Source organism: Lactuca serriola, chromosome 3, assembly GCF_051521515.1.
Source record: "Lactuca serriola cultivar US96UC23 chromosome 3, Lser_US96UC23_V15, whole genome shotgun sequence".
Classification (NCBI taxonomy): domain Eukaryota; kingdom Viridiplantae; phylum Streptophyta; class Magnoliopsida; order Asterales; family Asteraceae; genus Lactuca; species Lactuca serriola.
Window position 1 is genome coordinate 244,912,574 of NC_136410.1, and position 16,321 is coordinate 244,928,894.

Below are 16,321 nucleotides of genomic sequence, written 5' to 3' on the forward strand. Positions count from 1 at the left end.
TCAATATAGGAAATTCTATATATGGAAATATTATAGCAAGAGACTGATCAAATATCATGTCTCTATGTAAGACATTATGTATCAAATCCCATATGCTTCAGATATAGGATTGATTACATATGCTATAATATTCAGTTGTTCTAATTTTTCCAAATGCCTAGGGCATTTGTCACACCCCGAAAACCGAAGGCAGAAACATTTCCGAGGTTGACTCCATGTTGAGTATCAAATCCAATGTACATAGTAAGTAAAGTAAATCAACCATTACATTACATATATGAAAGTTTTACATCTGTTTCAAAAGCATAAGTTATACAAGTGATACATAGTATATATAAACAACACGTAACGAGTCTTCTGAGAACTCCGTCTTCGCACAAAAGGATCTTCGGGTACCTGTCTAACACGGACCTGAGAATACAAGCGGTTTGAAAATCAGCATAAAGCCGGTGAGTTCATAAGCGATTAGTTTTTCTGAAAATGTACGAGTTCCTTTGGTTTCCTGAAAAAGTGGTTATCCAAGAAAATCCCATATTTTCTTATGTAAAGTTAGTTTCCAAATCCGAAAGTAAAGAAAACGATGTACGATGAAAACATGATTGTTCTTGTGAATTGTAGATCAGTTGTTTAACTTGTTACACTTTTCTAGTTACGCACTACTGTTACTCAGGAAGAACCCCATGTTCTCCTAACTGTGTATGTGTGAATTATTACCAATTCTGATTATGTTCGGTGTCCTTCCCAGGAAAACCCCGTGTTTCCCTGACTGTGTGTGTGTATCTTTACCGGTTCTGGTTATGTTCAATGTTCTCCCCAGGAAAACCCCATGTTTTCCTGAATGTGTGTGTATGAATATCATTACTAATTCTGGTTATATTCAGTGTTCTTCTCAGGAAAACCCCATGTTTCCCTGACTGTGTATGTATGTGTCCCTGCCATTCTTGAACGTACATTAGCTTTACTACGCACATAAAGCTAGCAAATGAGTCTAAAACGTTAATAATCTAGATTATGAGTCCTTAACCATACTCAGACTGGATATGACTCGGACCATGGCCAATATCCTTTTTATGACTTTCGTCACCCTTGAACCATTTGGTTCGGCTGTAGCTAGCAGCCAGGTGTGGGATTGTCAGTCCCGTATAGATCTATACACTCAAGCCACGCTCTCCTACGTTCGGAGATTCTGGTTACAGGGTTAGTCCTCCACTATCTCGTGCCATGGAAGTGTTACAAGGACGTGTCTCCAATCTTTAAGATTTCTCTTTACTTTTCGACTAGGAAAGTAGTATCTACAACTAGCTGAGTTCTAACGTACATGTTATTTACACTCGAGCCTAGGTGTTTTATTAAAGACATTACACTCGAGCCTAGATGTTATTTAATGATTACTGTCCTTTACACTCGATCCTAGGTGTATTATTAAGGACATTACAATCGAGCCTAGGTGTTATTTAATGATTACTGTCCTTTACACTCGATCCTAGGTGTATTATTAAGGACATTACAGTGAGTTATGTGTTATGATGGTATTTATCTATCACACTCGAGCCTAGGTGTATTGTTAAGGACATACAGATGTTTTATGTTTTCTAATGGTGTTTGTCTTTTACACTCGAACCTTAGTGTTTTATTACAGACATTACAATGGTTTATGTATTCTATCAACTTAAGTGGGAACAATCAAATGTAAAGTACACAATATAACAGTGTATAATAAGAATTTAAAATCGGGTTAAAACAAGCAACTCTGCAAGTTAAAACAGTTTGTTTAAAAGGTTTTCAATTCTTAAAAATGTACAATTATGAAACCATTTAACTGAAATCATGTGATTGAGTACAAGATATTCTTGTACTTTTGCTTGTATTCCCCCCTGAAAACATTCAAAAACCATTGAAAAAGGGTAGGGGTATGAACTTACCGGACGCGGATATTGTTGGATAAGGTGTCTAAGTCCATAACTATTTCAGGCTTGTACTTGACCCGACCCGGCATGGTCCATTTGGGTTGCATGGCACCATGCAATTGGATAGACTAAATGAGAGAAATAACACTTGGAGATTATTAATATATTATAAGTTCTAATATATTAATAATATTATTTAATTAGTTGATCAAAGAATTAATTTGGAATTAATTAAGTGATCAAAGGATAACTAATTAAATATATGGGTTGGTTATGTAAATCATCCATATCTTGTATAGTGGGCTAAAAGGCTCCATGGATTATCAAGTTGGGTTCTACCCATAGGATGCTCCATGGATGCTCCATGGGAGTTACAAACCCATGGGTCATGGAAATGAAGAGTCATGACACATTAGGGTTTACATGGTGTAACCCTAGATGTGTCAACACTATATAAGAGTCCCATTCTCCACAAAATTGGCAACACAAGTTGAACACTAAGAAACTAGAGGGCTTGGCCGATTTTGAGAAGTGTGTGTTATCTCAAGAGTCTTTCCAAGAGCATTTGGTGTTGTGTGAAGCATTTGAGGCATCACACTTGGGGTGCTAGGCTCACAAGGTTTCAAGGAACACAAGCAACAACAAGGTAAGTTATTCTATCTATGATTCAAGTTAAAATTGTTCTCCATGTATGCTAGATAGGAATATAACCTTGGAATTCAACTTTGCATGATAATTAGACAAACATCGATCCAAGGTTATTAGGGTTGCATGTACACTTAGGAAGTGTTAGAATGCTCAAAACCCATCAGTGGTATCAGAGCCTAGGCTTGTTTGTTTCTTATTTGTGCTTAAAAGTTGAAGAAAATCGAAATTTCTGCTGTTTGACTGATGGGCTCGGCGAGTCCATGGGGAGGACTCGTCGAGTTCATGTGTATCTTCAACCTACTCGGCGAGTAGGTTTATGCACTCGGCGAGTAGGGTCGACAGAGTGCAGAATTTCGACTTGAGTTGCTGGAAATGGATTAGAATCATTACCCTAAAATGTTTTGGTACTTGAAAACTTATTTTAGAAGGTGTAATGTCTTTTCTAACTCATTTACAACAACAAGTTATCAAAATTACAAAGATTAAATGTGATTTTGATTCTTGAAAGTGTTCATATTCATATTCTTGTTCTTATGATGTTTAGATGATCATAGGAATTATTTGTAACCTATGTGGTAGATTAATTCATGATCATAATGTGTTTTAATGGAGTCCATAACTTGTCCTCAAGTTATGGAAAACCAAAAGTCTCTTGGGTTAAAAACCATTAAAAGAACACAAGAGTTAGGAAAAATGAAAAGTCCTCATTTTATTACTCTAATAAACTCATAAGTTACAAGAAATGAAAAGTTTTGAAAGTTTACAAAACTTGCCCTCAAGTTTTGGAACAAGTAAAGTTAAGTTAAAACTTTAGTTCCAACCCCTAGAATTTTAAAAGTTAAAATTCAACCCTTATACTTATATTATTATGATTTAATAATTATATATATATGTATAAGAACAAAGTCGTCTTACCGCTAGTACGCCTCATTCACGAAGCCGGTCTATAAGGTGGGTATAAGGTTGTTGCCTATAAAATGGTGACTTAATGGGTGTCCACTCTCACCCACCGCTTGCTTGATCGGTGGAGGGTCGTTAGCCGAACGGGTAAGACAAGGACTTATTAATTCTCATTCAAAGTATGATGAATATTATAAAGTAACTAAATGTTTTATTAAATTCCCAATCTTAGTTACTTTAGGAAAAATGTGAATAAGGTGCTATTCCATGAAATTACACTTTACACTTTGATTAAGTCGTTGGTGGAGCGTGTGTGGTTAACCGGCACACTAACTTGGACTTAACAAGGTAGGTAAAGGGTGACTTAGGGTTTATTATAGTATCGATGGAGCGTGTGTGGTTAACCGGCACATCGATTGAGTGATAAACTTTAAGGGTACTAAGTGATTTGCATGGTTACTTCACACCTCGTTTTGTGATCCTCGGTATCCCAGTCACAAAACTTGGAGGGCACACTCGAGATTGAAACATGCCTTTGAAAAGTTCACTGAATCTCAAAGAATCTAGGAATTTCTAAGAACCATTCAAAACCTAATACTAAAATATTGCGGTTTTCGTGGTGGAAATTGGTGAATCGTCATTCACCTACCTTTCAAATATGATATAGCTTAGATTACGGCATACCTCTTCTAAGTTATATTATATTGTGATTGGATCTTAGCCTTAATACTACATTTGGGTGTTTTATTAAGGACTCTCTTATATCTAAACTAATCTTGTCCTCTTTCCTTCAGATGTCTTTCAACAATGCTTCTGGCTCTAATCCTAATGGCTCCTTTACCCTTATGAACTTGTGTGGGAAAGTCACCTCTTATGGATCCAACTTCAATGAGTGGATCAGAAACATCAGGATGATTACCCGCTACGAGGACAAAGAATATGTCCTTGACAAGGAGCTTAAGGAGATTGATGAGTCCACTGCAACTTCTCAGGAGATCGCCGAATTTTGGGCACATGAAAGGGATGCTACGAAAGTAGCTTGCATCATGATGGCCACGATGACAGCAGAACTCCAAAAGTCTTATGAGGATTTCTACCCTTATGACATGCACCAAGATTTGATGGAAAGATACCATCAAAGTGCAAGACAAGAGAGGTATGAAATCATCTGCTCCATGATAACAACCATGATGAAGGACGGGGAATCCGTCACGAGCCACATGCAGAAAATGCAAAGGTATGTGGATCGTTTGCTGAAGCTTAATGTGAACTTCCCGGAGGATCTTGCAATAGATATTATTTTGCATTCCTTACCATCGTGCTATGATCAATTCCGCATGACATATCACATGAACAAGGAAGAAGTCACCCTCAGCAAACTTCAGGGACTTCTCAAGACCGCAGAATCAGGTCTTAAGGGGAAGTCGGTTGCTATCACTCCTACTCAAAACTCTACTCCGGTTTTGGCAATCGGGAAAAGTCGAGGGAGGAAGAGAAAGAGCTCTTCTAAGGGTACCAAGGCTCGGACCCTTGATGGCTCTTCTTCAAGTGGAACCAAGAAAGGTTTCATTACTCCTTCTTCTGACCCAAAAGAGGCTGAATGCTTCTATTGCCATGAAAAAGCTCATTGGAAGCGGAACTGCCCAAAATACCAGCAAGATGTGAAGGATGGGAAAGTTGAACCCAACCATGCAGGTATTTACACTATCATTTCTAATAACTCACCCCATTCTAATTCTTGGGTCCTTGATACCGGTTGTGGTATTCATATTTGTTGTGACTTGCAGGGGCTAAGAAGAAGTGAGGATGTGGAGCAAGGAAGGATAAACTTGATCATGGGGAATAGGAAAGCTATATCTGTTACCAAGATTGGAGTTTATACTTTATCGCTAAGTAGTGGGTTTAGTTTAGATTTGAATAAGTGTTGTTATTCGCCAGGAATGGCAAGAAATATTATTTCCTTTCATGCTTTGTACAAACAAGGGTTTACCTTTTCATTTAATAATGAAGTTGGTTCTATTGATGCTTTCTTTAATAATATTCTTTATTTTAAAGCATTACCTTGTGATGGTGTGTATGAAGCTGTATCTGTTGTTGATAACTTAGGAAATAATGTTTTGTGTATTGATTCTACTAATAATAACTTGGATAAAGCATCCTTATGGCATTGTCGTCTTGGACATATAAGCAAGAAACGCATAGGCCAACTCCAAAAGGATGGAGTCTTGGAGTCGTTTGACCTAAAGTCAGATGATAGTTGCGAATCATGCTTACTTGGAAAAATAACAAAGTCACCCTTCACAGGTTCGTGTGAGAGGGGTGAAGGTTTGTTGGACCTTATACACATGGATGTGTGTGGACCATTCAAACATGCCACAAGGGATGCTAATCGTTATTATTTGACTTTTACTGATGATTATAGTAGATATGGATATGTCTACTTGATCAAGCATAAGTCAGAGACTTTCGAGAGGCTTAAGGAATTTAAACAGGAAGTCGAGAATCAATTGGGCAGGAACATTAAGATGCTTCGATCCGATCGTGGTGGTGAGTATCTTAGTTCAGAGTTCCTCGACTATCTAAGGGAATGTGGGATAGTCTCACAATTGACACCTCCCAGGACACCACAGTTGAATGGTGTGGCTGAGAGGCGTAATCGAACCTTGTTAGATATGGTTCGTTCCATGATGAGTCGAGCTACGCTACCAATCTCGTTCTGGGGGTATGCCTTAGAGACTGCCGCCCATATTCTTAATCTAGTCCCTACAAAGAAAGTTGCCAAAACTCCTCACGAGATGTGGACTGGTAAAGTACCTAAACTAGACCACATCAAGATTTGGGGTTGCGAGGCTTTCGTGAGACGCGAGACTCATGATAAGCTCGAACCTCAAAGCGAGAGGTGTATTTTCATCGGTTACCCACAGCGATCCTTTGGTTACCTCTTCTACAGACCTAGTGACAATGTGGTCTTTGTAGCAAGAAGAGGAGTCTTTCGAGAGAGAGAATTTATAAGCCAAGGAGACAGTGGGAGACAAATTGATCTTGAAGAAATTCGAGAATCAAGCGGTGAAGGAACTTCAAACTCTAGCCCTCAACCTGAGGAGGAAACTCCTGTTGAGCCAATTGACAAATCTGTACCTCTGAGACGTTCCACGAGAGTTAGGAGTGCACCTGAGCATTACTATGGATTCCATATTACTGCAGAAGGTGAGACACTTATTAGTGATGAGACACTAGTAAGTCAAGATGACCCTAACAGCTACGAGGAAGCCATGGTAGGCCCCGAGTCTGCTAAATGGAAAGAGGCTATGGATAGCGAGATACAATCCATGTATGACAATCAAGTTTGGAACTTGGTTGAAAATGTACCAGGTCGTAAGACAGTAGGGTGCAAATGGGTCTTCAAGAAGAAGACCGACATGGATGGTAAAGTACACACTTATAAGGCTAGACTGGTTGCAAAGGGCTTCTCTCAAATTCCTGGAGTGGATTATGATGAGACCTTTTCTCCGGTAGCCAAGATTAAGTCTATTCGGGTTCTGTTAGCCATAGCTGCATTTCATGACTATGAAATATGGCAGATGGATGTCAAAACCGCTTTCCTTAATGGAAAGTTGGCTGAAGATGTTTACGTGAGTCAGCCAGAGGGTTTTGTCAGCAACGAGTACCCTAATAGAGTGTGTAAGCTTGAGAAATCCATTTATGGATTGAAGCAAGCACCTCGCAGATGGAATCTTTGCTTTGATGAAAAGGTCAAGGAATTTGGCTTTTCTAGGAGTGAAGATGAATCTTGTGTGTATGTCAAGGCTAGTGGGAGTATAGTTAGGTTTTTGGTATTGTATGTGGATGACATACTACTCATAGGAAACGACATTCCAACCCTGCAGGAAGTAAAGTCCTGGCTTGGGAAGTGTTTCGCTATGAAGGACCTTGGTGAAGCTGCCTATATTCTAGGGATAAGAATCTTGAGAGATCGGAGTAAAAGACTAATTGGACTTAGTCAGAGTACCTACTTGGATAAGGTGCTGAAGAGATTCAGCATGCAGGACTCCAAGAAAGGAGAGTTACCCATCCAGAGTAACACCAGATTGAGTAAGACACAAAGCCCTAGCACTGAGGCTGAGATAGTAGAAATGAGTCGAACACCTTATGCTTCGGCTGTAGGATCGATCATGTATGCTATGACGTGTACTCGACCCGATGTAGCTTTTGCCTTGAGCATGGTTAGCAGATATCAGGCGAACCCTGGCAAGGCACACTGGACTGCGGTAAAGAATATCCTCAAGTACCTACGGAGGACTAAGGACTGGGTTCTTACCCTCGGTGGGAGTGATGACTTGAGAGTTGTTGGGTATAGTGATGCTAGCTTCCAGACTGATAGGGATAATTTCCGCTCTCAGTCGGGCTGGGTCTTTACCCTAAACGGAGGAGCAATTTCTTGGAAGAGTTCCAAGCAAGAGACAGTGGCAGATTCTACTTGTGAATCAGAGTATATTGCAGCTAGTGAAGCAGCAAAGGAGGCGATATGGCTGAAGAACTTCATTGGAGACCTTGGAGTTGTACCAGCTGTTAAAGAGCCAATGGAAATTTTCTGTGATAGTGAAAGTGTTGTTGCCTTAGCCAAGGAACCAAGGGATCATGGGAGATCCAGACACATCGACAGAAAATACTATTTCATAAGACATCGGATCGAAGAAGGACACCTCGTGGCAAAGATGGTATCATCAGATGAGAATCCGGCAGATCCCCTCACAAAGGGATTGACTCGGGTTAAGCATCTTCAGCATGCTCGGAGCATAGGGCTGAAGGATGATATTAGATTTAGTAGTTAGATAATCTCGAAATTTGTAAAGTGTAATTGACATTAGATGATGAATAAAACATGTTTTATTTATGAGTAAAGTGTTGCTATCTCTTGTCAATCGTTTACTATATTTCTTTTTGCATGTTTTGACTTCCAGAATAATTTTGTTCGGTATAACATATTATTCAAACCTCCACAGTCGGTCATATGTTGGAAGTAGATATGAATCAAGACTGTCATGTTTGGTTGTAGAGGTCTTGGACAAGGCTACAACAATCATGAGTGCTCATAAGTTCTGAGCATTGGATTCAACCCACGCTCACTGGAATCACTTCATGGAATTTTATCTCGAGTGATCGTGAGACGGTAATATCATATAAGTCTTCAAACCTAGAGATATGATTTGTTACTTACAAGTTGGTTATGCATTGACTGTACGAAACCGCATTGGTAACTCGATGTTATAAAACGTACTTTTGTGTGTAATTCAATGAGTGGTAGAACAAACATATGAGTCGAAGTTTATCTGTTCCTTCTTGGATTAGAAGTTGATATCTGGGCCCCTCGATGATTTTGTTTTGACCCATGTACCAGGCCCGGTCAGAACTAAGTTGATGTGTTCAATTAAGTTCTATGTCAAACAAATCGGAAATCGGGAAACAAATGCTGGACAATAAGCAAGACGTGTTCCATGTATTTGTCCGGCTGATATCTAGAACAGAGGATTATATGATCACTTATCTTAAATGGCGTATCATCATCTTCTCAGTTCCGAGAGACCTTGAAAGAGCTACGATTGCCGGTCGGTTCCTGAAGTACTAGAGATATAGTTATTAGACTTATCCAAGTGGGAGACTGTTGGATAAGGTGTCTAAGTCCATAACTATTTCAGGCTTGTACTTGACCCGACCCGGCATGGTCCATTTGGGTTGCATGGCACCATGCAATTGGATAGACTAAATGAGAGAAATAACACTTGGAGATTATTAATATATTATAAGTTCTAATATATTAATAATATTATTTAATTAGTTGATCAAAGAATTAATTTGGAATTAATTAAGTGATCAAAGGATAACTAATTAAATATATGGGTTGGTTATGTAAATCATTCATATCTTGTATAGTGGGCTAAAAGGATCCATGGATTATCAAGTTGGGTTCTACCCATAGGATGCTCCATGGATGCTCCATGGGAGTTACAAACCCACGGGTCATGGAAATGAAGAGTCATGACACATTAGGGTTTACATGGTGTAACCCTAGATGTGTCAACACTATATAAGAGTCCAATTCTCCACAAAATTGGCAACACAAGTTGAACACTAAGAAACTAGAGGGCTTGGCCGATTTTGAGAAGTGTGTGTTATCTCAAGAGTCTTTCCAAGAGCATTTGGTGTTGTGTGAAGCATTTGAGGCATCACACTTGGGGTGCTAGGCTCACAAGGTTTCAAGGAACACAAGCAACAACAAGGTAAGTTATTCTATCTATGATTCAAGTTAAAATTGTTCTCCATGTATGCTAGATAGGAATATAACCTTGGAATTCAACTTTGCATGATAATTAGACAAACATAGATCCAAGGTTATTAGGGTTGCATGTACACTTAGGAAGTGTTAGAATGCTCAAAACCCATCAAATATGTGTCGATTTCGGATGCTAAACGTCGAATCGAGGCCTGATAACACGCGAGGTTCCTATGTAAAATGAAATGGCATACAAATATATCTACTTAGATTCATAAACTCTAATTATATATGAAATCACACTCCAACGAACGAAAACACCTCAAAACGGGTGTTTGGAGTGACCCGGGTGACATCTACGGACGGGAATTGAATCGAGGGACTTGGGATTTGAGTTTACTCCCCAAGAGTAAACTTCCTAGATGAGTTTACAGCCTAAACACTACCCACACATGAGTTCACGGTCGTGAACTCATGTTGGTAGGATTTATGGAGCTTAATGTGTCACAAATGGCTTTTATCACTTGGAAATGCTTGGAATAATTTTACCTAAGGCTTGGAATGAATTATAATCACCAAATACAACACTTAAGGGAGTTTACGGTCTTGGCATGGGGCCTATGGCCATAAACTCTCATATCCCCATGATTATGTGTTTTTAAGGTTCCAAAGTTAATCACATGTGATTCTAAAAATTCCTACAAGCCCTGAAATGATTTTTGGACACTAAAAGACACACTTTTAGGAGTTTACGGCCATGGAGCATGTTCTATGGTCGTAAACTCTCATATGAGAGGTTTTGTTATGTTTAAAGCCCTTAAACTATTTTTGGTTGGTCCTATGATTTATTCCAAGCCTTTTGGTGGTGTTGGATGGCTTTCTAACACCTTAGAAGTGGATTTATACCCATGTTTGAGGAGTTTACGGCCCAAGCACATGCCTTGGCTGTAAACTCATACAAACCTCTCAAAATTCATGCTTGAAATGTTCTAGGTCCATTTCCAACATTCTAAAAATCATATCTAAGTCTTGTTTGTGTCTTGGAAGGGTTAAATGGCTTAAAACCCCTTTAAATATGGGTTTATGGCCTTGGCACCATCCTGGGCCGTAAACTCATATATAAGGCTCTAAATCATGGTTTGAGACATTCGAATTCCATCTTATAAAGTCATCTAGCCATATTCAAGGTCCAATTGAGGTTTAGAAGGGTTTTGTTGCTCCAAAAACCCCATTTATATGAGTTTACGGCCTAGGACTGTTCTAGGGCCGTAAACTTATGGTAATGGTCCTATTCCATGGTTTGAACTCGAATTTGAAGGCTAAAGAGGTTGCATAACAATTTAGGGAAGGTACCTTGGTGATTTGAAGCCTTAAACTTGAGATTTTGACCCTTAAATCTAGTTTGAGGAGAGAGGTTGAAGTGATAATTGTAAAATTGAGCAAAAGCTTCAAAATGGAGACTTGGATCACTTTAAATAGTGTCCAAGTTCGGGACACAGTAGAATTCTACCCGATACCGGCGTTAGACGGGGCTTTTGGTCGCACCCGGCCAATTTGTCGTAACCCGATATGGTTGATTCTAGAAATGTTCCAATCATTAATATGAGACGTTAGAATGAGTTCTAAGGGTATTAAGACACTTATTAAGTCATAAAATAAAAATCCACATTAACGACTCAATAAAAGGTCGGAAACGGAAACGAAATCGGAAATGGCGATTGGATGATCGGAACGGGTCGCGAGAAGGGTTACATTTAGGGATATGAATTTCGGGTTGTTACAGCATTAAGAGGGAAAAAGGACTAGAACAAGATGTGACTAAAGTTGTTAAACAACTGTCAAGAACAATCTAAGGTTTACCTAAGTATTAGTTGATTGTTGACGGTTGGAAGTATATAAATTTGGAAGGACTATATTGACGTGTTTCTGATTGGGATAATTCTTGATCAGAATTGATATTCATATGGGAATATGGAAATGTTTCAATAATGGGAGCTGGTGATTAGAATCAGAATGTGAGTTAGAAATCATAATGAAAAGAAGGTGTTCAAGGAGTTACCTTGAATTTGATACATCATTACCGTGAAATTGTTATAATAACAAAGTTTCAATGGAACATTTTGTGACATCGTTGGCAAACTCTTTGTGACTTCTAGCCCACATCATCACAAAAAGATATTGCATGTCAAGTTAGACTCTGACACATTTAGTAGTGACAAAAATTTGGAATTCTTACACTTTAAATAAGGATTTGGAATTGTGAAATGAGCATCATTAACATTATGTCCAATTGATCTATTCACAAAGGAAGGACCATAGAGAGACATAGTATGCATGTTTATAACATGGCATGACTTTTTTAATTCAAGTGATTAGTTGATTAATCAAAACATTATACAATTAATAAAGTCTAATTAATATGGTGATTAAATAATAAGTGTTTTATTTATATTCAATAGTTTTGAGACCATATTTAATTAGGTTATTATTGTGTTTCACTTCGCATGTTTTAGTTCCCGAATAATTGAATTATTCAAAACATCCACAGTCGATCACTTTGGAAATAAGTAGTGAATTAATATTGTCGTGAATTGGATTATAGATTGTCTAAGTGTTTAGACATAGAAATGGTTTGTTGCAACAATCCTGAGTGCTCTTCAAATGGGATTTGAGTATTGGATTAAACCCACGATCAATGAATTACTTCATGCATTTCATGACGAGTAATTTTGAGACGATAATATCTTATATTCTTGAAATGGAGACGTGTGAGTTCTTGTTTGCAAGTCAGTTGTGCATTGATAATACGTAAACGCATCAGTAACTTGATGTTATAAAACGTATTGTTGTGTGTGATTTGATGAGTAAATAGTACAAGCATATGAGTCAAAGTTTATCCGTTCCTTTTTCCCTAAATGGGTAAAAGCGATATATGTGGGCCCTTTAATGATTAGATTATGACAACTTAAGCGCTTGGCCCAGCCTGGGCTGAATTGATGTGTACAATTAGTAGTTTGTTATCAGTCATCATAAATTAGAAATCAGGACACAAATCTTGGATAGATAGAACGATTATAATCCATGTCTCACGTCCATATGATATCTTGTAGAATGGAGGAATATTTGATCCTTTATCTAAGGACACATAACTGACTAGGTTATAGTTCGACAACGGCTTTTGAAAGCTACGATTGTTGGTCAAATTTTGAGGTCATACTTGGATTTATAGTTATTAGACTTATCCAAGTGGGAGGCTGTTGGATTAGGTGTCTAAGCCCATAACTATACTTGGTATGTACTTGATTTGATAGTAGCATGGTCCTTCACCTTAGCAACTTAACAATATGACTTTTGGAGAGAGAGGTTGAATTTATTATTTGGAATAATAAATTGATTTATTAATGTGTTGTGAAAACAATATATTAATTATAAATCATGTTATTTAATTAGTATTTTGATTAGGAATTAATTTGGAACTAATTTTGCGATTAAAGGAACTGATTAAAAGAACATGGGTTGTTTTGCAAATCATTGATAGTTGTGAAACTGAGCTACTGGACTCCTTAATTGGGAGTGGACGAAATTATATGGGGAGGCCATATAGATTTCGTCCAAGGCTTCCTAATGAGAAGTCCATGGGCTGCTTAAGACTTAAGCAGGAAATTGGGGTTTCCTCCATAAACCCTAGCAGCCCACAGCTATATAAAGACCCCACCTCATGGGATTTTCGGCCAATGCTTACATTGGTAAAACCCTAGCCGAAATTTTTAGAGTATCCCTCCTCTCTCTTATCATCCCCTTGTTAGTGGTGTATGTGAACCATTAAAGGTGCAACATTTGGGACGCTAACCTTTCAAAAGTCAAGGATCTACAAGGAGTTATTGTTATACATAACAAGTAAGGTAATCATCTAAACCCTATTTATACATATATTTCGAAATTGTATGCTAGATTTAGGGTTTTGCTTTGGTATTCAATTTCCATGTTCAACTAGTGAAAAACTTAGATCCAAAGTAATTAGGGTTGCATGAACACATAGGTTGTTGTATACTCAAAAACCATCAAAAATGAGACACCATAAGCCACACTATAAGTATATTTGCAATTGTTTCAAAGAAAATTAGCAGTAACCAAATAAAATTCCAACAGTTGAGCCTATAACTTGAAGAGAGTTCTTTTTAAGAATATTTGTCAAACAATAAAGGAACTACCTTAGCCATTTATGCACCAATCTCAACACTTGATCTTCAGGACAAGTGAATTCCCCATCCACATGTTATACCAGTTGCTACCCTTTTCAGTATTGGTTTCAGAAAAGCAGTTAACCTTCTGTTGACCACTTTCAAAAATGTTCAACAAGCTAATATACAATTGAAATAAATTCTATACTCATTGCACCCAAAATCCATAATGGATGGAATTGAATTCCAGTTGTAGCAAAACCCTACCAAAATGAAGCTTAATGAAAGGGGCATTACATCAAGTACACGGTATGCAAGATGTGAAAATGAGGTGCATGAGGTTCCGTAACTATATGTTAGCTTCATGAACCGAAATTCATTGTTAAAAGTGTCCAACCTTCTTGTTAATCATCTAACTCTGTCTTGAGTGGTGACATCTTACATGAAAGATTGAAGAGCGTTAAGTATAGTTAACTTGCTGCTTTCAGTCACAACATCAAGTTGATACTATTTCCAAGCTAGATGGGCAGAAAGGTGAATATATGTTAAATATTATTGGGAAAATAAAACTTTTGTGTATGTTGTTATCTCCACCTTGTTGCTTATAAAAATGGAAACATATATATTGAATGTATGACTATATATAAAAATCATGGTGTAAAACTGACAAAAATACCCCTATGAGTCAATCCAAGAGGACGAAGATACTACAAAACAAGATGGTTTTTTGTTACATCGGTGAAAAACTTGTAATATTTGCTCATCTAGAAGTTACCAAGATCAACCACATCAGCTTTAACTTTCTTAGCATAAGTTTGATTCTTGAAAGACAAGAGATGTGGCTTGTAACATCAAACACATTTAATAAATAAATAAATGAATAACATTACAAAAACAATATAAGGAAATAACAAGTATATAATATTTCTTACCCTTGCAATATTAGAAAGTTGTTTTTTTTATTTTATTTTGCATAATCTTGTGGGGCATTTGTTTTTGTATCCACACCAACAAAAAAAAATTCAAAAACATTTGACCTTATCATATTTCCTCATGATATTGTAGAAAGCCAATTGATTCGAGATACTGTTAAATGATCATATTCATCCTTTTTGCAACCCAAAATTATAGAAAATTAACTAAATAAAGAATCAAATAATAGAATATTTTTTTTATCGGTTGAAACTAACCTTGTTGATAACCGATCAAGAAGTGGGAACCAGAAAATTGGAGAAGAATAAAGAAGACCTCTAACTAAAATTATAAACAACTAGGTGTAAGACCCATGTATTATATGGTTTTATTTAAAAAAAAATATGAAATTTTAACAATTTGAGAAGTTTGAATTTATAAGAAAAATAATAAAAACTTTAAATTATTTAATTAATGAAACTTTAATACATTGAATACATTACATATATAAATTATTTCTAATAAATACCTTACATATATATTATCTTACATATTAAATGTTAAATTTTAATTTAATAAAATGAAAATTATAATAAAATGACAAGTTGAAAATAGAAAATTCAAAAAATCTAGAAAATGACATCAGTGAAATATAGATAGTATTAACACAAACAATCGAGAAACCTTACTTTAATCTTTCGCTCGTCTATTTAGAGAGATCAGGTGGTTACCTGCAAATTTCATATATTAGCTTGAAGAAAGGTAGAATAGAGAAGAGTGGAGTGGTGTCCAAGAAGATAAGATGCACTATGACGGTTATAAAATGTGGAGTGAAACAAAAGTGGTCCTTAAGCACGGAGGTGTCATCAAGAGAGAAGCCTAGAGGCATACAATATCACAACTGATATATATGATACGTACCTTCAATGATCGGTGAAGTAGGAATGCAAGATGGTGAAGCAGGCAAGTAAACACCATGAAGAAGGAAATGGCGACATATTTTATTCGAGTAGAACCAGGAGAACTGCAGAGCAAAAAAAAAAAAGAATAACTTCAACAAAATATCTTGTGCCTTTGCGGCCATGTGAAGTAACGTGATTGTATACGTTAAAAATAGCCGCCTAGTAGCTTTCTTATTGGTGAAGGGATGAAGCTCGTCAACGTGTACCAAAACACAACTCTTTTATATATATATATATATATATATATATATATATATATATATATATATATATATATATATATATATATATATATATATATATATATATATATATATATATATATACTAGTTGAAAGACCCGTATATTATATGGGTTTATTAAAAAATATTAAATATAAACAATTAAATTGGAAGTTTATTTGAATTTGAAAATTATGAGAAAAAAACATGCAAAACATAAATAAATTAGAATTTTGTATTTAGTTATCAAACCCGTGTATTAAAATGGTTAAGTATAACAAAATGTTAAATACAATTAAAGGTTTAAAATATAAATTTA

At 36.7% G+C, this 16,321-nt stretch overlaps 1 long non-coding RNA gene across 1 annotated transcript; it reads right to left on the bottom strand.

Moving 5' to 3' along the window:
- Positions 1-223: 223 nt before the first annotated feature.
- LOC145093823 (uncharacterized) lies at positions 224-15,902 on the bottom strand. Its single transcript, XR_013703105.1, has 3 exons — positions 15,741-15,902; positions 15,509-15,550; positions 224-411 (listed from the first exon to the last, which is right to left on the bottom strand). It is a non-coding gene; the product is annotated as an uncharacterized LOC145093823 (long non-coding RNA).
- Positions 15,903-16,321: the final 419 nt, after the last annotated feature.